Source organism: Cherax quadricarinatus, chromosome 61 (genome assembly GCF_038502225.1).
Source record: "Cherax quadricarinatus isolate ZL_2023a chromosome 61, ASM3850222v1, whole genome shotgun sequence".
NCBI lineage: Eukaryota > Metazoa > Arthropoda > Malacostraca > Decapoda > Parastacidae > Cherax > Cherax quadricarinatus.
This window is the reverse complement of record NC_091352.1, coordinates 7259068-7279660: the sequence shown is the minus strand read 5'-3', so window position 1 is coordinate 7279660 and position 20593 is coordinate 7259068. Positions and strand designations below refer to the sequence as shown.

The window sequence follows — 20593 nt, the reverse complement described above, 5'->3', positions numbered from 1 at the left end:
GCAGTTCATGTGATGAGGAATATAAAACTTGTTCATAAAAAGTATTTCTATTATCCCAGAATGTGCATAAAGTTTGCAACTGTACTGCCAGCATTCACTTTTTGCTTGTGAAGCAGTCTTTATCACATCTGATTCATGAAATTACAATGATGCCGTGGACAGTGCAGTAACCTGCTAGTTTTAGGACTGACTTGCCGTGGGTTTGAACCCTCCCATTGACACCAAATTCAACTTTCAACATTTGTTGCCATTTCACAATACTGTGTATGCTTTTCTATTAGATATAAGGTTTACATGGGTTTAGGATATTTTGAGAACTTCACATATTGGGAATGAAGTGTATCCCCTAAGCTCACTGGTTGAAGGGCTAATTCAAATTTTCAGGAAAAACAAAGGAAAATCTGAAGATGGAGGGAGTAGTAAACGCAAATTAAAGGCCAATCCATCTGAGAGTTTAGCCAAGAAGCAGTGCACTGATGTGGGTGCAGCAGGAGCCTCATCACTTGTCGTTTCCCCAGGAAGGTGTGTGTAATATAATTTTTCTTTTAGTCTTAATGGTACCATTCATCATTATCATTACATATTAACACTTTCATGGAAGGGCTTCTGCCTGGAGAACACAGAAGAATTACATGACTGAAGATTGTCTTGCAAACTTATACAAGACAGACAAACACAGGTAAGGTGTAAAAATACTCTACGGCTAAAGGTTAGGAAAACTTATGACTGAATTTAAAATTTTGAAGTAGAGAAAATGTTGCAGTCGGTGAAGTGATGATTCAGCCTTCTCATATTTACTAGAATTTGCCTTTCAGCATATTCTAGTAAATATGAGAAGGCTCACTCTTTCCTTTTAAATATTCAATTGCAGGGTAAAAACAGGCCCATCTAATATACAGTACATCATTTAATAAAACATTAAAAGCATCAGATAACGGGAAAGGGACCTGAAAGTCATCAATGACACCAGAAATTAATATGAATTAAATCGTGAGAGTAACTTGCACTACACTGTCCAACTTAAAATGATCTTTTATGAAAAATAGAAGACATGGTAACCATAGCATAAGATGAGCTAGCTGAGTAGAGGTGATGGTAGCACCATTCTTGTTTGGTCTTCATTCATCTTACCAGATCCTTCTTCACACTGACAAAATCCACAGACAGTTGCATTTAGACAAAATTCAGTGGTAGATAATTTTTTTTCCCATTGAGGCAGGGTGACCCAAAAATGAAAAAACTCTTTCGTCATCATTCACTTCGTCACTGTCTTGCTAGAGGTTTCTGTTATCTCCATGCAATAAAATATCCAAACATCCCATCTCGTCAGCAAGAGATGTTGATTGGATAGTTAACGAAAGAACCCTTCAATGATTGGCTAGAACTGTGGGAACTTGAGTCTAAAACTTACTATTATTTACGAATAATTGTCCATTTCTTGTTACTCATTGCACTATATGATCCATCTGGTTTTGTGTTTTTAATATATGGTCAGGTGGTTTGGTCATTTAGAGAGAATGAAACTATGTAGAATGACTTGGAGAGTGTATAAATCTGTAGGGAAAGGAAGGTGGGATAGGGGTCATCCCCAAAAAGGTTGGAGGGAGGGGGTAAAGGAGGTTGTGTGGGCAAGGGGGCCTTGGACTTCCAGTAAGCATGTGTGTGTGTGTTAGACAGGAGTGAATGGAGACAAATTTTTTTTTTTTTTTTTTTTTTTGGGGGGGGGGGCTCCCTGCTTAGGTGGGAAATGGCCAATGTGTTAAAAAAAGAAAAAATCTGGTTAGTAATAATGCTGTACACGTAACTATGTACTTGATAATGCTAACTAGAGTAAATTCTTTACACACATTCCTGTGGCAAGAAAGTAATTTATTTTTTTTCTCAACAAGTCAGCTGTCTCTCACTGAGGCAGGGTGACCCAAAAAGAGAATACAGTGGACCCCCGGTTAACGAACTTTTTTCATTCCAGTAGTATGTTCAGGTGCCAGTACTGACTGAATTTTTTCCCATAAGGAATATTGTGAAGTAGATTAGTCCATTTCAGACCCCCAAACATACACGTACAAACGCACTTACATAAATACACTTACATAATTGGTCGCATTTGGAGGTGATCGTTAAGCGGGGGTCCACTGTACTTTCATCATCAATCAACACTTTCACCTCACTCATACATTTTTCAACACATCAGTTATCAGAGATCATAGAAGATAATTCATTAATAACTATTTTATCCTTATGCTAAAAATCAGAAGCTTACAGACTATTATTGTAGAAAAACTACAATGCGGTATTGTTTGGAAAATACAAATAGATATCTTGATGTAAAATCTTATTTTTACATTCTGTAATTTATTAGGGTGGTTGTAATTCATTACATTTTATTATACATTACAGTGACAGTGGTGTGACAGAGGAAGCTATAAGAAGATACCTGATGCGCAAGCCCATGACCACTACAGAACTTCTGCAAAAGTTTAAGTGCAAGAAAACTGGCCTCAGCTCAGATCAACTAGTGCATGCTATTGCTCAGATCCTGAAGCGAATCAGCCTGACAAAACAGATGGTTAAAGGCAAAATGTATCTTTCCATAAAGCAGTAATGTAGTTTTATAGTTGGTCTTGTCTAGTTTAAGACATGCGGTAAGTTGCGTCTGCAACTGTGAACTACCTGGTTTGCCAAGCTGGCAACTAAGTACTAGTCATATATTACTCAGAATTGTAATTTTTTTTTTTTTTTTTTTTTTTTAAACTACATTATTGTCAATCTAAATTGTTTATCTAACAGTCACTGTATTCATTTCTTGCATATAATTGAATGGACTTGATTGTTAAAAAAATTTCAGTTTCATAACCTAGTTTCTCTTTACTTTTCATAGGATAATTCAGGATCAGTGTGTATCATCACAAATGAGCTAATATTATTTGTAAAAGGATGAGTTTTGTATTAGCTATGTTAGAATCAAAACATGGTTAAAGGCAAAATGTATCTTTACATAAAGCAATAATGTAGTTTTATAGTTAATGTCTTGTGTAGTTTAAAACACATGGTAATTTGTGTATGCAACTGTAAACTGCCTAGTTTGCCAACTTGGCAAACTCAGAATTGTGAATGTGTTTTTTTTTTTTTTTTTTTTTTTTTTTTTTTTTTTTTTTTTTTTTTTTTTTTTTTTTTTTTTTTTTTTTTTTTTTTAAACTACGTTACTGTAAATCTAAATTGTTTTTCTAACAGTGAATGTATTCATTACTTTCATATAATTGAATGGACTTTATTTTATTATCAAAAAAAATTTTTAGTTTCATACCCCAGTTTCTCTACTTTTCCTAGGATAATTCAGGATGATCATATCTTTCATCATCAATAAGCTAGTATTATTTGTAAAAGGATGAGTTCTGTATCAGCTATGCTAGAAAAATGATTGAAATAAGATAATACAGTAATCTGCTTTTATTTTTAAAATACCTTTTTATTCTCATTGTATACTTGCAAATTTATCCGCCTAATTTATTATTGTATAGGAGGGCACCACTTTGTGGCACTTTGCTAATGCGGACATTTCAGAGTGTACCAAAAAATGTTTGTATGGCTCGTGATTTGTTTACATTCTCTGTGAGCTCTGTTTCTCTTGATTATGTCAGGAAACTTTCTGAAATTTCAAGTGTTTTAAAGTTGGTGCATATTTTATATATACCCTGATAATTGTACTGATAATGCCTTCTCCTGTATATAGTGTACTGGAGTTTACCTGGAGAGAGTTCCGGGGGTCAACGCCCCCGCCGCCTGGTCTGTGACCAGGCCTCCTGGTGGATCAGAGCCTGATCAACCAGGCTGTTACTGCTGGCTGCACACAAACCAACGTACGAGCCACAGCCCAGCTGGTCAGGAACCGACTTTAGGTGTTTGTCCAGTGCCAGCTTGAAGACTGCCAGGGGTCTGTTGGTAATCCCCCTTATGTATGCTGGGAGGCAGTTGAACAGTCTTGAGCCCCTGACACTTATTGTATGGTCTCTTAACGTGCTAGTGACACCCCTGCTTTTCATTGGGGGGATGTTGCATCGTCTGCCAAGTCTTTTGCTTTCGTTGTGAGTGATTTTCATGTGCAAGTTCGGTACTAGTCCCTCTAGGATTTTCCAGGTGTATATAATCATGTATCTCTCCCGCCTGCGTTCCAGGGAATACAGGTTCAGGAACCTCAAGCGCTCCCAGTAATTTAGGTGTTTTATCTCCGTTATGCGCGCCGTGAAGGTTCTCTGTACATTTTCTAGGTCAGCAATTTCACCTGCCTTGAAAGGTGTTGTTAGTGTGCAGCAATATTCCAGCCTAGATAGAACAAGTGACCTGAAGAGTGTCATCATGGGCTTGGCCTCCCTAGTTTTGAAGGTTCTCATTATCCATCCTGTCATTTTTCTAGCAGATGCAATTGATATAATGTTATGGTCCTTGAAGGTGAGATCCTCCGACATGATCACTCCCAGGTCTTTGACGTTGGTGTTTCGCTCTATTTTGTGGCCAGAATTTGTTTTGTACTCTGATGAAGATTTAATTTTCTCGTGTTTACCATATCTGAGTAATTGAAATTTCTCATCGTTTAACTTCATATTGTTTTCTGCAGCCCACTGAAAGATTTGGTTGATGTCCACCTGGAGCCTTGTAGTGTCTGCAATGGAAGACAGTCATGCAGATTCGGGTGTCATCTGCAAAGGAAGACACGGTGCTGTGGCTGACATCCTTGTCTATGTCAGATATGAGGATGAGGAACAAGATGGGAGCAAGTACTGTGCCTTGTGGAACAGAGCTTTTCACCGTAGCTGCCTCGGACTTTACTCTGTTGACTACTACTACTCTGGAAAATTATAGATCCATCGACCGACTTTTCCTGTTATTCCTTTAGCACGCATTTTGTGCGCTATTACGCCATGGTCACACTTGTCGAAGGCTTTTGCAAAGTCTGTATATATTACATCTGCATTCTTTTTGTCTTCTAGTGCATCTAGGACCTTGTCGTAGTGATCCAATAGTTGAGACAGACAGGAGCGACCTGTTCTAAACCCATGTTGCCCTGGGTTGTGTAACTGATGGGTTTCTAGATGGGTGGTGATCTTGCCTCTTAGGACCCTTTCAAAGATTTTTATGATATGGGATCTTAGTGCTATCGATCTGTAGTTCTTTGCTGTTGCTTTACTGCCCCCTTTGTGGAGTGAGGCTATGTCTGTTGTTTTTAGTAACTGTGGGACGACCCCCATGTCCATGCTCCCTCTCCATAGGATGGTAAAGGCTCGTGATAGGGGCTTCTTGCAGTTCTTGATGAACACGGAGTTCCATGAGTCTGGCCCTGGGGCAGAGTGCATGGGCATGTCATTTATCGCCTGTTCGAAGTCATTTGGCGTCAGGATAACATTGGATAGGCTTGTGTTAACCAAATTCTGTGGCTCTCCCATAAAAAATTCATTTTGATATTCGGCTCTGTCTGGTTAGCGGCTTGCTAAAAACTGAGTCATATTGGGACTTGAGTAGCTCACTCATTTCCTTGCTGTCATCTGTGTAGGACCCATCTTGTTTAAGTAGGGGCCCAATACTGGACGTTGTTCTTGACTTTGATTTGGCATAGGAGAAGAAATACTTTGGGTTTCTTTCAATTTCATTTATGGCTTTTAGTTCTTCCCGCGATTCCTGACTCCTATAAGATTCCTTTAGCTTAAGTTCGATGCTTGCTATTTCTCTGACCAGTGTCTCCCTACGCATTTCAGATAGACTGACCTCTTTTAGCCGCTCTGTTATTCTTTTCCGTCACCTGTAAAGGGAGCGCCTGTCTCTTGCTATTTTACATCTACTCCTCCTTTTTCTTAGAGGAATAAGCCTTGTGCATACATCGAGTGCCACCAAATTAATCTGTTCTAGGCATAAGTTGGGGTCTGTGTTGCTTAGTATATCTTCCCAGCTTATATCGGTTAGGACTTGGTTTACTTGGTCCCACTTTGTTTTTGTTATTGAAGTTGAATTTGGTGAATGCTCCCTCGTTACTAATCTCATTATGTCAGTCTGGGGCTCCGCGCATACATGTCTGAACCTCAATTATGTTGTGATCTGAGTATATTGTTTTTGATATGGTGACATTTCTTATCAGATCATCATTGTTAGTGAAGATGAGGTCTAGTGTATTCTCCAGTCTAGTAGGCTTTATTATTTGCTGGTTTAAATTGAATTTTGTGCAGAGATTTAAAAGCTCATGTGAGTGTGAGTTTTCATCAGCGCTGCCTCCTGGTGTTATTACTGCAACGATATTATTTGCTATATTCCTCCATTTTAGGTGCCTTAAGTTGAAATCCCCCAGGAGCAAGATGTTGGGTGCAGGAGCTGGAAGATTTTCCAGACAGTGGTCAATTTTTAACAGCTGTTCCTGGAATTGCTGGGATGTTGCATCCGGAGGCTTGTAGACTACCACAATGAGTAGGTTTTGGTTCTCGATCTTTACTGCTAAAACTTCCACTACATCATTTGAGGCATCAAGCAGTTCTGTGCAAACAAGTGACTCTGCAATGTACAGGCCAACCCCCTTCTTTTGCCTGTTCACTCTGTCACATCTGTATAGGTTGTAACCTGGGATCCATATTTCGTTGTCCAAGTGATCCTTTATGTGGGTCTCAGTGAAAGCCGCGAACATTGCCTTTGCCTCTGCAAGCAGTCCACGGATGAAAGGTATTTTGTTGTATGTTGCTGGCTTTAAACTTTAATTGTTTTTTTTTTTTTTTTTGGGGGGGGAGGGGGCCACCCTGCTTCGGTGGGATATGGCCAGTTTGTTTAACCCTTTCAGGGTCGACACGCCCTCTCCCAGACTTGTTCTCAGGGTCGAGAAATATTTGAAAAAAATTATTTTTTCTTATAAAAAGTTTTTTTTTCTCTCTCTAAACTTTATAGGTTTTTTTTTTTTTTTTTTTTTTTTTTTTTTTTTTTTTTTTTTTTTTTTTTTTTTTTTTTTTTTTTTTTTTTTGCCATCAATACTTACCAACATATATGGAGGCATGAAGTTGACAAAGTGAACCGCATACGGCAACATCGCCAACTTTTTCCAAAAATTTTTATATTTTTTAAGTAACTTTTATAGCCTGTGAGACCAATATGAGCACTATCTTGTAAGTTTTTACTTTTTCTATACTACACACTAACTGCACAACCACAGTTGTCACTATATTGTTTACAAAACTTGTTTACACAAATGAACAATATAAAATGTTGTTTATTACTATTTTTCTATATTTTATATATGCATATACAGTCGGACTTGTCCTGGAAATGGGAAGTACAATGCCTGCACTTTAAAGGAGGGGTTTGGGATATTGGCAGTTTGGAGGGATATGTTGTGTATCTTTATACGTATATGCTTCTAAACTGTTGTATTCTGAGCACCTCTGCAAAAGCAGTGATAATGTGTGAGTGTGGTGAAAGTGTTGAATGATGAAAGTATTTTCTTTTTGGGGATTTTCTTTCTTTTTTGGGTCACCCTGCCTCGGTGGGAGACGACCAACTTGTTGAAAAAAAAAAAAACAGTCACAGGACATGTTTTTAGAAGTTCTGCAGCCTGTGGAAGTCTTTGAAACATGGTGTCATGCACAGTGGTGTTTTACACTCCTCACACATAAAATGAGTGGGCATTTTTTTTGTATTTGAGCCTTTTTCTTGAAAGCAGTAGCAGGCAGTTTTATTAGGAAGTGATCACCATGATCACACTCTTCAGGTCACTTGTTCTATCTAGGCTGGAATATTGCTGCACACTAACAGCACCTTTCAAGGCAGGTGAAATTGCTGACCTAGAAAACGTACAGAGAACCTTCACGGCGCGCATAACGGAGATAAAACACCTCAATTACTGGGAGCGCTTGAGGTTCCTAAACCTGTATTCCCTGGAACGCAGGCGGGAGAGATACATGATTATATACACCTGGAAAATCCTAGAGGGACTAGTACCGAACTTGCACACGAAAATCACTCACTACGAAAGCAAAACCTCTTCAAGGGGGGCTCCTTGGCGTGGTGAAGAGGCTCTTGGTCTGAGGAATTAGACCTATCGGTCTTCTTCCTCAGACCGAACCTAATTACCCCCCAATCTCCCCTCCCCTATCCCATCCTCCCCATCCTCCCCTTTTTCCTTTCCTCCTCCTCCTCCCCACTCCTCCCTTTTGCCCTTCCTCTTTTTGTCCTTTGGGATTTCTCCCACAGGCGCGCTAGTTCCTGGGTAGGAGAAAGGACACCGGGGTCCATCCCATTCCGTTGAGGTTTCTTGGCGGTGGCGTAGTTTGCCGTGGAATCTGGATTGCCTAGGGATGTCCCGATCCCTCTCCGGTATCCCGGAGTAGCTTTGGGTGTCTTTTGGGCGACGGGTGTAGCTCTGGAAGCCACCTTTCGGATTCCGGGGGTGGTGGCTGAAGGAGGTATGCTTTGTGGCGGATATCCGGCCGCCCTCTCTTTTGTCCACCGAGGTAGCTCGGCAGATGTGAGGTTGCTATCCCAGATTGCTGGTTTACTGGCATGAAGGGTAGGGTATGGCACGGGTTCCATGCTGCATCTGCGCTACTAGCGGTGTCGAGTCCTCTTGGGCGCGGAGGGAGATTTCTGGCCCTTTCATCCCTCCTAGGAACTATCCCTCCCCGGTCCCCCCTTTTTTTTTCTTTTTTTTATTTTTATTTTCTTTTCTTCTTTCTTTTTTTTTCTTAAAAACAAAAAGAAAGAAGTAACCTAACCATGGCAGCCCTAGTCCATGAACCTGGTACCCCCGGGCCCCTTCTTGATACCGCACCCCGTTCTGACCCCGCCTCGTCTTTGGACCACTCTTCAGACATTCCTCATGCCTCTGTACCTATTGCCGGTGCTGTTTCCTCACCCGCTTCAGGTACTGAGGCCTCGACTGACTCCTTCGATTTATCAGACCTTCGCTCTCCTCTGACTATGCTTCCGGCCTCTCCCTCTACGGTGCGGCAATTTTCAAATCGCCGACCCGTTCCACGTCGGACCAACTCTGGTCCCACGCCTAAACGTCAACGACAATTACCTGCTGATGATACTTCTCCACCTTCACCTTCTCGTTCTTCTCAGAAACGATCGACACGTCCTTCACTACCTTTCCACGCTCAGTTTCAGACTGAACAGTGGACTAAATTCTTCACTTTACGACCAACTTCCTCTACTGCCTATCTTTCTGACCATAGTATTGGCAAGGCACTCCTGCGCCATGTTGGTAAAGATATTTCTTTTCATGCTCTTAAGAGCGGTACGCGCATCATTACCGTACAGAATGCTACCCAGGCTCGTGAGCTCTCTCGTCTTACCCATATAGATACTGTTCCTGTCACCCTTGAAAAACATCATTCCCTCAATTCTTGTAGTGGTACCGTTATTCTGCCCCATACCATAGTTCAACAAAATTTCCAGACATGTGGCACCGACATTCTAGAACAGCTGGAACTCCAAGATCTCCCAATCCTCAAGGTAGACACTTACGTTCTTCCTGCCCGTGGGCGGAGACGATACCCTAGCAATGTGGCTCGTTTAACTTTTGACAGCCGAGAACTCCCATCCTCCGTTTATATAGCAGGACATCGGTTACAAGTTCGAAAGGTGATCCCTACACCACAACAGTGTAGAAATTGCTGGCGATTTGGCCATCCAGCGAAATATTGCAGATCTATCGCCGAATGCCCAGTCTGTGGTGCCGATGACCATTCTAATACGTCTTGCAATCGATCTCCCTCTTGCCTTAACTGTCATGAGGCTCACCCTTCGTACTCTCGCCGTTGTCAGGTCTATTTAAATGAGCGGGAAATCCGTTACCTCAAAGAGACAGAAGGTCTCCCTTATGCCATGGCAGTTTCTCATCTCCGCCTCCAAGGGAGACTCCCACGTGTTTCTTATTCCCGTGTTTCAAAACGTCCCCCCACTTCTGGTATCCCATCTTCTACACCCACCTCTGTGGTTACCTCTCCCATAATCACTCCTGTATCTAATCCTTTTGCTGTCCTCGGCTCAGACGTCCCTACTTCAACGCCTCAGTCTAATCTCGCTTCTTCGAGTTCTCTCTTACAAGCCTCAGTATCGACGAGACCTCGTACGACACCTCTTCCCAATCGTCCCTCTACTTCTCAAAAGTCAAAAAAAGGTCCGGTAACACCTCCTACCCATCTTCCACCTCCTCATTTTACCCTCCCTGTCTCTGTCCCTAGTTCTTCCCCTCTCACTGGCTCAGTTACAAGTGCAGAGGTTCACCCTCCTCCTCGTAATGTACCTTCCTCCCCTGTTCCCTCCCAAGTTTCTTCCTCTTCTGCCACCTCCCAGGTTCCTGTCTCTTCTGTCCCCTGCCACGCTTCTCCAGTTCCCTCCACCCTTTCGCCCCCCCCTACCTTGGTACAGTCCAATACAGTTCCAATCTTTACTCATCCTCCCCCTACCATTCCCAATATTGTCTCCCATACGACATCTCTGAATTCCGAAACACTTGAAGCAATCTCTGAATATATTGCAGAGACCAAACCATCAATGGACACTGATCCACCTTCCGCTCTTCCTCTCTCCTCTGCTCCATCTGCGCAACTCCTTTCTTCACAGCGCACCGTTCCTTCGCTGCTTGAACATTTTCCACTGCCTCCGCATGTGGACTTTTCTAACCCTTCTAGTCCGTAGGAACCCTTACCTGCGGATTTCAAGTATCTTTATCATTGCCAATCATGGCCTTTTTACAGTGGAATATACGCGGCCTCAGGGGTAATCGGGGTGAGCTTCAGATGTTACTCTCCCAGTTTGCCCCTGTTGGTGTTTGCTTACAGGAACCAAAATTACACTCTGCTGTTATTTCTCACATCTCAGGCTATAATTTATTGTATTCTTCAGATCCTTTTCCTGATGGGACCTTTAATGAAAGTGCCCTTCTTCTCCGCACTGATATTCCGTACCATCAGCTATTTGTTCATACTTCGCTGCATTACACAGCAGCCCGTATCCACTTACATAGGTGGTATACGCTCTGTTCTTTATCTCTCTCTCCTTCTCGGGCATTATCTATTCCGGATTTTGCCTTCCTTGTTTCGTCATTACCGCCACCGATTCTGTTACTTGGTGATTTTAATGCCCACCATTTCCTCTGGGGAGGGTCTCACTGTGATTCCCGTGGAATTCAGTTAGAGGCTTTTCTTGCCACCCACCCCCTCCATGTTTTAAATACAGGTACTCACACCCATTTTGATCCTCGGACTCATACTCTCTCTTGCATCGATCTCTCAGTTTGCTCTTCCTCCGCCGCATTAGACTTTACTTGGTCTGTTCTCCCGGACTTACATGACAGTGATCATTTCCCAATCATTCTTACTTCCCCTTCATATTCGCCACCTCTTCGCACCCCACGCTGGCAATTTAATCGGGCAAATTGGAACCTTTACTCACACCTGACTGTTTTTAAAGAGGTTCCTTCTTCGTCCTCCATCGATGAGCTTTTACACCTCTTCTCGTCCTCCGTTTTCACCGCAGCTTCTCATTCTATACCCCAAACTTCGAGCAGGCATTCTCAGAAATGCGTGCCTTGGTGGTCTCCTGCTTGTGCTCGTGCAGTACGTTTAAAACGCGCTGCATGGGGCAGGTACCGGTACAATAGAACCACAGAGCAACTCCTTGATTTTAAACAGAAGCGTGCGATCGCTCGCCGTGTCATCCGTGACGCTAAACGCACTTGCTGGCAAGATTATGTCTCCACCATCACCTCTGCTTCCTCTATGAGTGCAGTCTGGAAAAAAGTACGAAAACTGAGTGGTAAATATTCTCCTGACCCGGCTCCTGTTCTGCGGGTTGCCGGTGTTGATATAGCAAACCCACTAGATGTTGCCAATGAAATTGGCAATCATCTGGTCCGTATTTCTCAGGGACTCCATCTATGCCCCTCATTTCTTTCCTCAAAGTCTGCCAGAGAGTTAGCACCCTTGGACTTTTCTTCTCTCAGAGAAGAACAGTATAATGTGCCTTTTACACTTCAAGAACTGGAGGCAACACTCTCAGCTTGTCGATCATCGGCAGCTGGGCCCGACGACATTCATATTCGTATGCTACAACATCTACATCAGTCAGCCCTTGCAGTCCTATTACACCTTTACAATCTTATTTGGTCACAAGGAGTTCTTCCACAGCTGTGGAAATCCGCCATTGTTCTCCCTTTCCGCAAACCAGGCACTACGGGACGTGAAACCTCCCACTATCGTCCCATTGCTCTTACCAGTGCAGTTTGCAAAGTAATGGAACGTCTAGTAAATAGACGTTTAGTGTGGTATTTAGAGACACACAACAGTCTCTCCACTCGTCAATATGGCTTTCGTAAGGGACGTTCTACCATAGACCCCTTACTGCGCTTGGATACGTATGTTCGTAATGCCTTTGCGAATAACCACTCAGTTATTGCCATATTTTTTGACCTTGAGAAGGCATATGACACAACTTGGAGGTATAATATTTTAGCCCAAGCCCACTCCTTAGGCCTTCGAGGCAATCTACCATCCTTCCTTAAGAACTTTTTAACTGACAGGCATTTCCGTGTTCGGGTTAATAATGTGCTCTCCCCGGACTTTGTCCAAGCTGAAGGTGTCCCCCAGGGATGTGTTCTGAGCACAACACTTTTTCTCCTTGCTATTAATGATTTGGCCTCTAGTCTTCCATCAAATATTTGGTCATCACTCTATGTTGATGACTTCGCTATTGCCTGTGCAGGCGCTGACTGTCACCTCCTTACAGTTTCTCTCCAGCATGCAGTCGACCGTGTTTCCAATTGGGCCACCACACATGGGTTTAAATTTTCCAGCACTAAAACCCACCAAATCACTTTCACTAGACGCTCTGTCATCTCTGATCATCCTTTGTACCTCTATGGCTCACGTATCCCTGAACGTGATACAGTCAAGTTTCTGGGCCTCCTCTTTGATCGTAGGTTATCCTGGAAACCTCACATTACCTCTCTGAAGGCAACTTGTCACAGCCGGCTGAACCTTCTTAAAACCCTTGCTCATCTTTCGTGGGGAGCTGATCGTCGAACCCTCCTTCACCTACATTCCACCCTTATTTTATCGAAACTTGATTATGGTGACCAGATCTATTCAGCGGCATCTCCTGCTACTCTCTCTAGCCTTAACCCCATTCATCACCAAGGATTACGTTTATGCCTTGGTGCTTTTCGCTCTTCCCCTGTCGAAAGCCTCTATGCAGAAGCGAACGTTCCATCCTTATCTGATCGCCGTGATGCCCATTGCCTGCGCTACTATGTACGCTCTCATGATCTCCGCAATCCTTCCATTTATAGAATGGTCACTGATATTAGTAGACATTCTTTATTTGTTCGCCGCCCCTGCTTACTCCGTCCCTTCTCTCTTCGCCTTCATTCGCTCTTGTCTTCTCTTCAACTACCACCTTTCTATGTACATGTAGCATCTCACTTTTCCCTACCCCCCTGGGAGGTCCCAGCTGTTCGAGTCTGTTCTTTCTCCCTCCCTTGCTCGAAAGCCCAACTGTCTACGGTCGCTTCCCGCTCTCTTTTTCTTGACCACTTTCACTCTCATTCTCATGCCATTGCTGTGTACACAGATGGCTCTAAGTCTTCTGACGGCGTAGGATTCGCAGCAGTGTTTCCGGACAGCGTCGTACAAGGGCATTTACTATCTTCAGCTAGTATTTTTACTGCTGAATTATATGCCATCCTTACAGCACTTATCCGTATTGCATCTATGCCTGTGTCATCATTTGTGGTTGTCTCAGACTCCCTTAGTGCTTTACAGGCTATAAAAAAATTTGATACACCTCACCCCTTAGTCCTCCGTATCCAACTTTGGCTACGCCGCATCTTTACTAAGCATAAAGATATTGTTTTTTGTTGGGTCCCTGGTCATGTTGACGTACAAGGCAATGAACAGGCAGACACTGCTGCGCGGTCAGCAGTACATGACCTACCAGTTTCTTATAGAGGTATTCCATGTACGGACTATTTTGCTGTAATATCTTCCCACCTTCACACCCGTTGGCAACAACGTTGGTCTACTATGCTCGGCAACAAACTTCAGTCTATTAAACCGAGTATAGGTTACTGGCCGTCTTCTTATCACCAGTGTCGAGGTTGGGAGACTACTCTCTCCCGTCTTCGCATTGGCCATACTCGTCTTACTCATGGATATCTCATGGAGAGGCGTCTTGCTCCTCTCTGTGAGAATTGCCAAGCTCCATTATCAGTCAGCCACATTCTGTTGGACTGCCCACTTTATCAACGAGCACGCAGAATTTACCTCTGTCGTCGTCTTCGCCCCGCTGCTCTCTCTTTACCTTCCCTTCTCGCTGATGGACCCACCTTTCATCCGGACTCTCTTATTGACTTTTTGACAACGACTGACTTACTTCACAAATTCTGATACTTTCAGCCCTTTCTACTTGTATCTCTTGCTACCCTCTACCCCCGTACTATCCCCTGCCCCGCTGTTTTCTGTAACCTGCTGATCATCCCCCCTCCCTCCTGCCATCCAATTCCCTTGCTTCCTTCCCTACCCTGCAGCGCTGTATAGCCCTTGTGGCTTAGCGCTTCTTTTTGATTATAATAATAATAATAATACGAAAGCAAAAGACTTGGCAGACGATGCAACATCCCCCCAATGAAAAACAGAGGTGTCACTAGCACGTTAAGAGACCATACAATAAGTGTCATGGGCCCGAGACTGTTCAACTGCCTCCCAGCATACATAAGGGGGATTACCAACAGACCCCTGGCAGTCTTCAAGCTGGCACTGGACAAGCACCTAAAGTCGGTTCCTGACCAGCTGGGCTGTGGCTCATACGTTGGTTTGCATGCAGCCAGCAGCAACAGCCTGGTTGATCAGGCTCTGATCCACCAGAGCCCTTGTGGCTTAGCGCTTCTTTTTTGATTATATATAATAATAATAATAATAATCTGATCCACCAGGAGTCCTGGTCACAGACCGGGCCGCGGGAGCGGTGACCCCCGGAACTCAATCCAGGTAAACTCCAGGTATGCCTCAGACGAGTAGGTAGTTGTTGATAATTTAGTGGGCGGTTTTCTGTTGCAGGTGTTGTTCCTTGGTACTTGAATACTGTGTGTCTGATGACAAACAAAATTCACCATATGGTAGTTTGTTTCAGGTCCTCATCTTATACATATTATAAGCATGGGAGCATGGAAGTGTCCAGAATATGGAAAATGTTTTATGTACCACTTATAACTCTTGCGAACACAATCAGCAAACCTAATCTGCATGTCACATTTGTCCACTGAGTGCATATTGAGGGTGTAGTCCATCACAGCTGCAGGTTTTAGAATGGGTTCATTGACCTCTCTATTCGGCCTGCCAGTGTTTGTCATTTCGTTAGGGTGAACTGATGACAACAGTGTGACATCTCGTTTGTCATGCCACCGAAATGCCATGATGTCATTGGCAGCAAATGCCTGCACCTCACCTCTACGAGTGCTAGCGTCAAACCTGGGCACATGCTTACGGTTTCCACACACTGTGCCACACATCTGTCATGTTCACTCACAAAAAATCACTGAGTGAGGGGCTTGTGTACCAGTTATCAGTATATAATATATGCCCCTTACCAAGATATGGTTCCATCATTGTTCTAACCACATCAACAGACATACCCAATAACTTCCTGGTATTTTGCAATGTATTACTTCGAGTGTACACAAAAATATCCAATACAAGACCACTGTAGCAGTCACAAACCACAAACGACTTTATACCAAAGTGTTTCCTCTTGCTTGGTATATACTGCTTGAAGGACAGTCTTCCTTTGAGCAGAATCAAAGACTCGTCAATAACAAGCTTCCTGAAGGGATAAAAATACATGCTGAATTTGTTTCAGATATAAGTGACTAGAGGCAGAAAGGTGGGCTAGTGCAAAGATGAGTAGTGGGGGGAGGGGTTGAAGAGGGTTGGATGAGTTTTAAAAATGCAGTATTAGAATGTGGTGCAGAAGTTTGTGGTTATAGGAGGGTGGGGGCAGGAGGGAAGAGGAGTGATTGGTGGAATGATGAAGTAAAGGGCATGATAAAAGAGAAAAAGTTAGCTTATGAGAGGTTTTTACAAAGCAGAAGTGTTATAAGAAGAGCAGAGTATATGGAGAGTGAAATAAAGGTGAAGAGAGTGGTGAGAGAGTGCAAAAGGAGAGCAGATGATAGAGTGGGAGAGGCACTGTCAAGAAATTTTAATGAAAATAAGAAAAAATTTTGGAGCGAGTTAAACAAGTTAAGAAAGCCTAGGGAACGTATGGATTTGTCAGTTAAAAACAGAGTAGGGGAGTTATTAGATGGGGAGAGGGAGGTATTAGGTAGATGGCGAGAATATTTTGAGGAACTTTTAAATGTTGAGGAAGAAAGGGAGGCGGTAATTTCATGCACTGCCAGGGAAGCATACCATCTTTTAGGAGTGAAGAAGAGCAGAATGTAAGTGTGGGGGAGGTACGTGAGGCATTACGTAGAATGAAAGGGGGTAAAGCAGCCGGAACTGATGGGATCATGACAGAAATGTTAAAAGCAGGGGGGGATAGTGTTGGAGTGGTTGGTACTTTTGTTTAATAAATGTATGAAAGAGGGGAAGGTACCTAGGGATTGGCGGAGAGCATGTATAGTCCCTTTATATAGAGGGAAGGGGGACAAAAGAGATTGTAAAAATTATAGAGGAATAAGTTTACTGAGTATACCAGGAAAAGTGTACGGTAGGGCTATAATTGAAAGAATTAGAGGCAAGACAGAATGTAGGATTGCGGATGAGCAGGGAGGTTTCAGAGTGGGTAGGGGATGTGTAGATCAAGTGTTTACATTGAAGCATATATGTGAACAGTATTTAGATAAAGGTAGGGAAGTTTTTATTGTATTTATGGATTTAGAAAAGGCATGTGATAGTGGATAGAGGAGCAATGTGTCAGATGTTGCAAGTATGTGGAATAGGCGGTAAGTTACTAAATGCTGTAAAGAGTTTTTATGAGGATAGTGAGGCTCAGGTTAGGGTGTGTAGAAGAGAGGGAGAATACTTTCCGGCAAAAGTAGGTCTTAGACAGGGATGTGTAATGTCACCATGGTTGTTTAATATATTTATAGATGGGGTTGTAAAGGAAGTAAATGCTAGGGTGTTCGGGAGAGGGGTGGGATTAAATTTTGGGGAATCAAATTCAAAATGGGAATTGACAAGTTACTTTTTGCTGATGATACTGTGCTTATGGGAGATTCTAAAGAAAAATTGCAAAGATTAGTGGATGAGTTTGGGAGTGTGTGTAAAGGCAGAAAGTTGAAAGTGAACATTGAAAAGAGTAAGGTGATGAGGGTATCAAATGATTTAGATAAAGAAAAATTGGATATCAAATTGGGGAGGAGGAGTATGCAAGAAGTAAATGTTTTCAGATACTTGGGAGTTGATGTGTCCGCAGATAGATTTATGAAGGATGAGGTTAATCATAGAATTGATGAGGGAAAAAAGGCGAGTGGTGCGTTGAGGTGTATGTGGAGTCAAAAAATGTAATCTATGGAGGCAAAGAAGGGAATGTATGAAAGTATAGTAGTACCAACACACTTATATGGGTGTGAAGCTTGGGTTGTGAATGCAGCAGCGAGGAGGCGGTTGGAGGCAGTGGAGATGTCCTGTCTAAGGGCAATGTGTGGTGTAAATATGCAGAAAATTCAGAGTGTGGAAATTAGGAGGTGTGGAGTTAATAAAAGTATTAGTCAGAGGGCTGAAGAGGGGTTGTTGAGGTGGTTTGGTCATTTAGAGAGAATGGATCAGAGTAGAATGACATGGAGAGCATTTAAATCTGTAGGAGAAGGAAGGCGGGGTAGGGGTCGTCCTCGAAAAGGTTGGAAGGAAGGGGCAAGGGAGGTTTTGTGGGTGAGGGGCTTGGACTTCCAGCAGGCGTGCATGAGCATGTTCGATAGGAGTGAATGGAGACAAATGATATTTGGGACCTGACGATCTGTTGGAGTGTGAGCAGGGTAATATTTAGTGAAGGGATTCAGGGAAACCAGTTATTTTTATATAGTCGGACTTGAGTCCTGGAAATGGGAAGTACAATGCCTGCACTCTAAAGGAGGGGTTTGGGATATTAGCAGTTTGGAGGGATATGTTGTGTATCTTTATACGTATATGCTTCTAAACTGTTGTGTTCTGAGCACCTCTGCAAAAACAGTGATAATGTGTGAGTGTGGTGAAAGTGTTGAATGATGATGAAAGTATTTTCTTTTTGGGGATTTTCTTTCTTTTTGGGTCACCCTGCCTCGGTGGGAGACGGCCGACTTGTTGGAAAAAAAAAAACACATTCCTAATCTTATATAACCTGTCGTTTCTGTCATGCCTGGTGTTATCTGAGAAGTGAATTATTATTATAATCAAAAAGAAGTGCTAAACCACAAGGGCTATACAGCGCTGCAGGGCAGGAAGGAAGCGAGGGTATCAGGTGGCAAAAGGGAGATGGGTGAGTAATAGGTTACGGAGAACAGCGGGGCAGTGGATGGTGAAAGGGTAAAGGGCAGCAAGAGATTGAGGTAGAAAGGGCTGAGGGGAGTGCAAAAGGTATCATCATCAGAGTTTGTAGAGTAAATCAGTCGTCAAGAAGTCAATGAGAGAGTTAAGATTAAAGGAGGGTCCATCAGCAAGAAGGGAAGGTAAAGAGAGTAGTAGAGCAGACACGATGTTGGAGGTAAATTCTGCGTGCTCGTTGATGGAGAGGGCAGTCTAACAGAATGTGGCTAATCGATACTGGAACTTGACACTGCTCACAGAGAGGAACAGGGTGCCTCTCCATGAGATACCCATGAGTAAGACGAGTGTGGCCAATGCGAAGGCGGGAGAGAGTAGTCTCCCAACCTCGGCACTGATGACAAGAAGACAGCCAGTAACCTATGCTCGGTTTAATAGAATGAAGTTTGTTACCAAGCAGAGTTGACCAACGTTGTTGCCAACGGGTGTGAAGGTGGGAAGATATTACAGCAAAATAGTCCAGAAATGGAACACCTCTATATGAACTTGGTAGGTCATGTACTGCTGACCGCGCAGCAGTGTCTGCCTGTTCATTACCCTGTACGTCAACATGACCAGGGACCCAACAAAAAACAATATCTTTATGCTTGGTAGAGATACGGCGTAGCCAAAGTTGGATACGGAGAACTAGGGGGTGAGGTGTATCAAATTTCCGTATAGCCTGTAGAGCACTAAGGGAGTCTGAGACAACTACAAATGATGACACAGGCATAGATGCGATACGAATAAGCGCTGCAAGAATGGCATACAATTCAGCAGTAAAAATGCTAGCCGAAGATAGTAGATGCCCTCGCACGACACTATCCGGAAACACTGCTGAGAAGTGAAGCATACGTAATAGCACAGATCGATTCACTCACTTTACATCACTGAAACCTTGGGTTGCAATCAAGCGGTCTGTTGACCAGTATGATTTGACACCGTGCTTATACACGTGGCATGAGCATTATTGTGGCAAAGAAAAGATACATCTCAGTCACAGTAGTCTCCTTCCACTGGTGTAGGCGTGGTTTTGGTGGAAGTATTGCTTGCCACGGTGTACTCGAAGTACCTGTTGCTTTCCCTGACAATAATTTCCATCAGAGGTTCGTCAAAGGATAACTCGAAACATTCTAGTTCAGTGGCATTGTTCCCAAGTGTACAAGATGGCCATATTCCACTTTGAGTTTCATCAAAGTGATGGGGATTGGTAACAAAATTGTCAGCTTCCTGCCAATCTCAGGTGTGGTCTGCTGGTGGGTACTGGATATTGATAGGTGGTTGTGGAGGCTGGTATGGTGAGTGGGTGGCTGAGGGTGGTCTTTGTTGTAGCTGAGCTGACTCGGCAGCATGGCCCACTGCTGGTGCCTTGCGGCTGGCACCACCATGCACATTTTCCATCCCAATTACAACACTATCATCTTCATTTCACTATCTGTTCCTGTTGTACAGCCACAGGATGTACTCTGAAATGTACTCCTTCCCCTTGGAATAGCATATGGCACACTACCAGATTGCATATGCCGTCGTATATACTGACGCTTCACTGGAGAATATTCCACTTCACTATCGCTACTGGAACAGTTTTTAAGAGCTTGTAGTTCACATTCACTATCACTATCATCACCATTGCTCACATCTGAGTCCTGGATATGGGAAAATAGGAGTTTCCTCTTTCGTTCTAGTACAACTGAACGTAGACAAGATGGCCCAGCACCAGAGGTGGAAGGTTCAGGGTCGTCTGGATTTTCCTCACAATTACTGGTATTATGGTCATTAGTTTTGGTCACAACCTCATCAAAACCTTGAAACTCATCTTCACTGGCACTTCCATCTGTCACTGGGGAGCAAAAGTGTCCCAATTTGCCGAGGAGTGAGGAGTTTCTTACTGTGAGGCATGGTGAACAAGGTGTACTAAAATGGCATTCCCACAATGCACCACTGGGTCCCCAATTTTTTTCCTACCACGCGCACTGACCACTTGGACCCATTCTCTCACATCTAGGCCTACCAGCCTTTTCCTGCTTGATTTGAAGGCGCTAGAATTTGAGTACTAGTATGTCGATAAC

General features: G+C 43.2%; 1 long non-coding RNA gene across 1 annotated transcript; it reads left to right on the top strand.

Moving 5' to 3' along the window:
- Positions 1-22: 22 nt before the first annotated feature.
- Positions 23-3440, top strand: LOC138854501 (uncharacterized). The gene is made up of 2 exons (XR_011393699.1): positions 23-522; positions 2398-3440. It is a non-coding gene; the product is annotated as an uncharacterized lncRNA (long non-coding RNA).
- The last annotated feature ends 17153 nt before the right edge of the window (positions 3441-20593 follow it).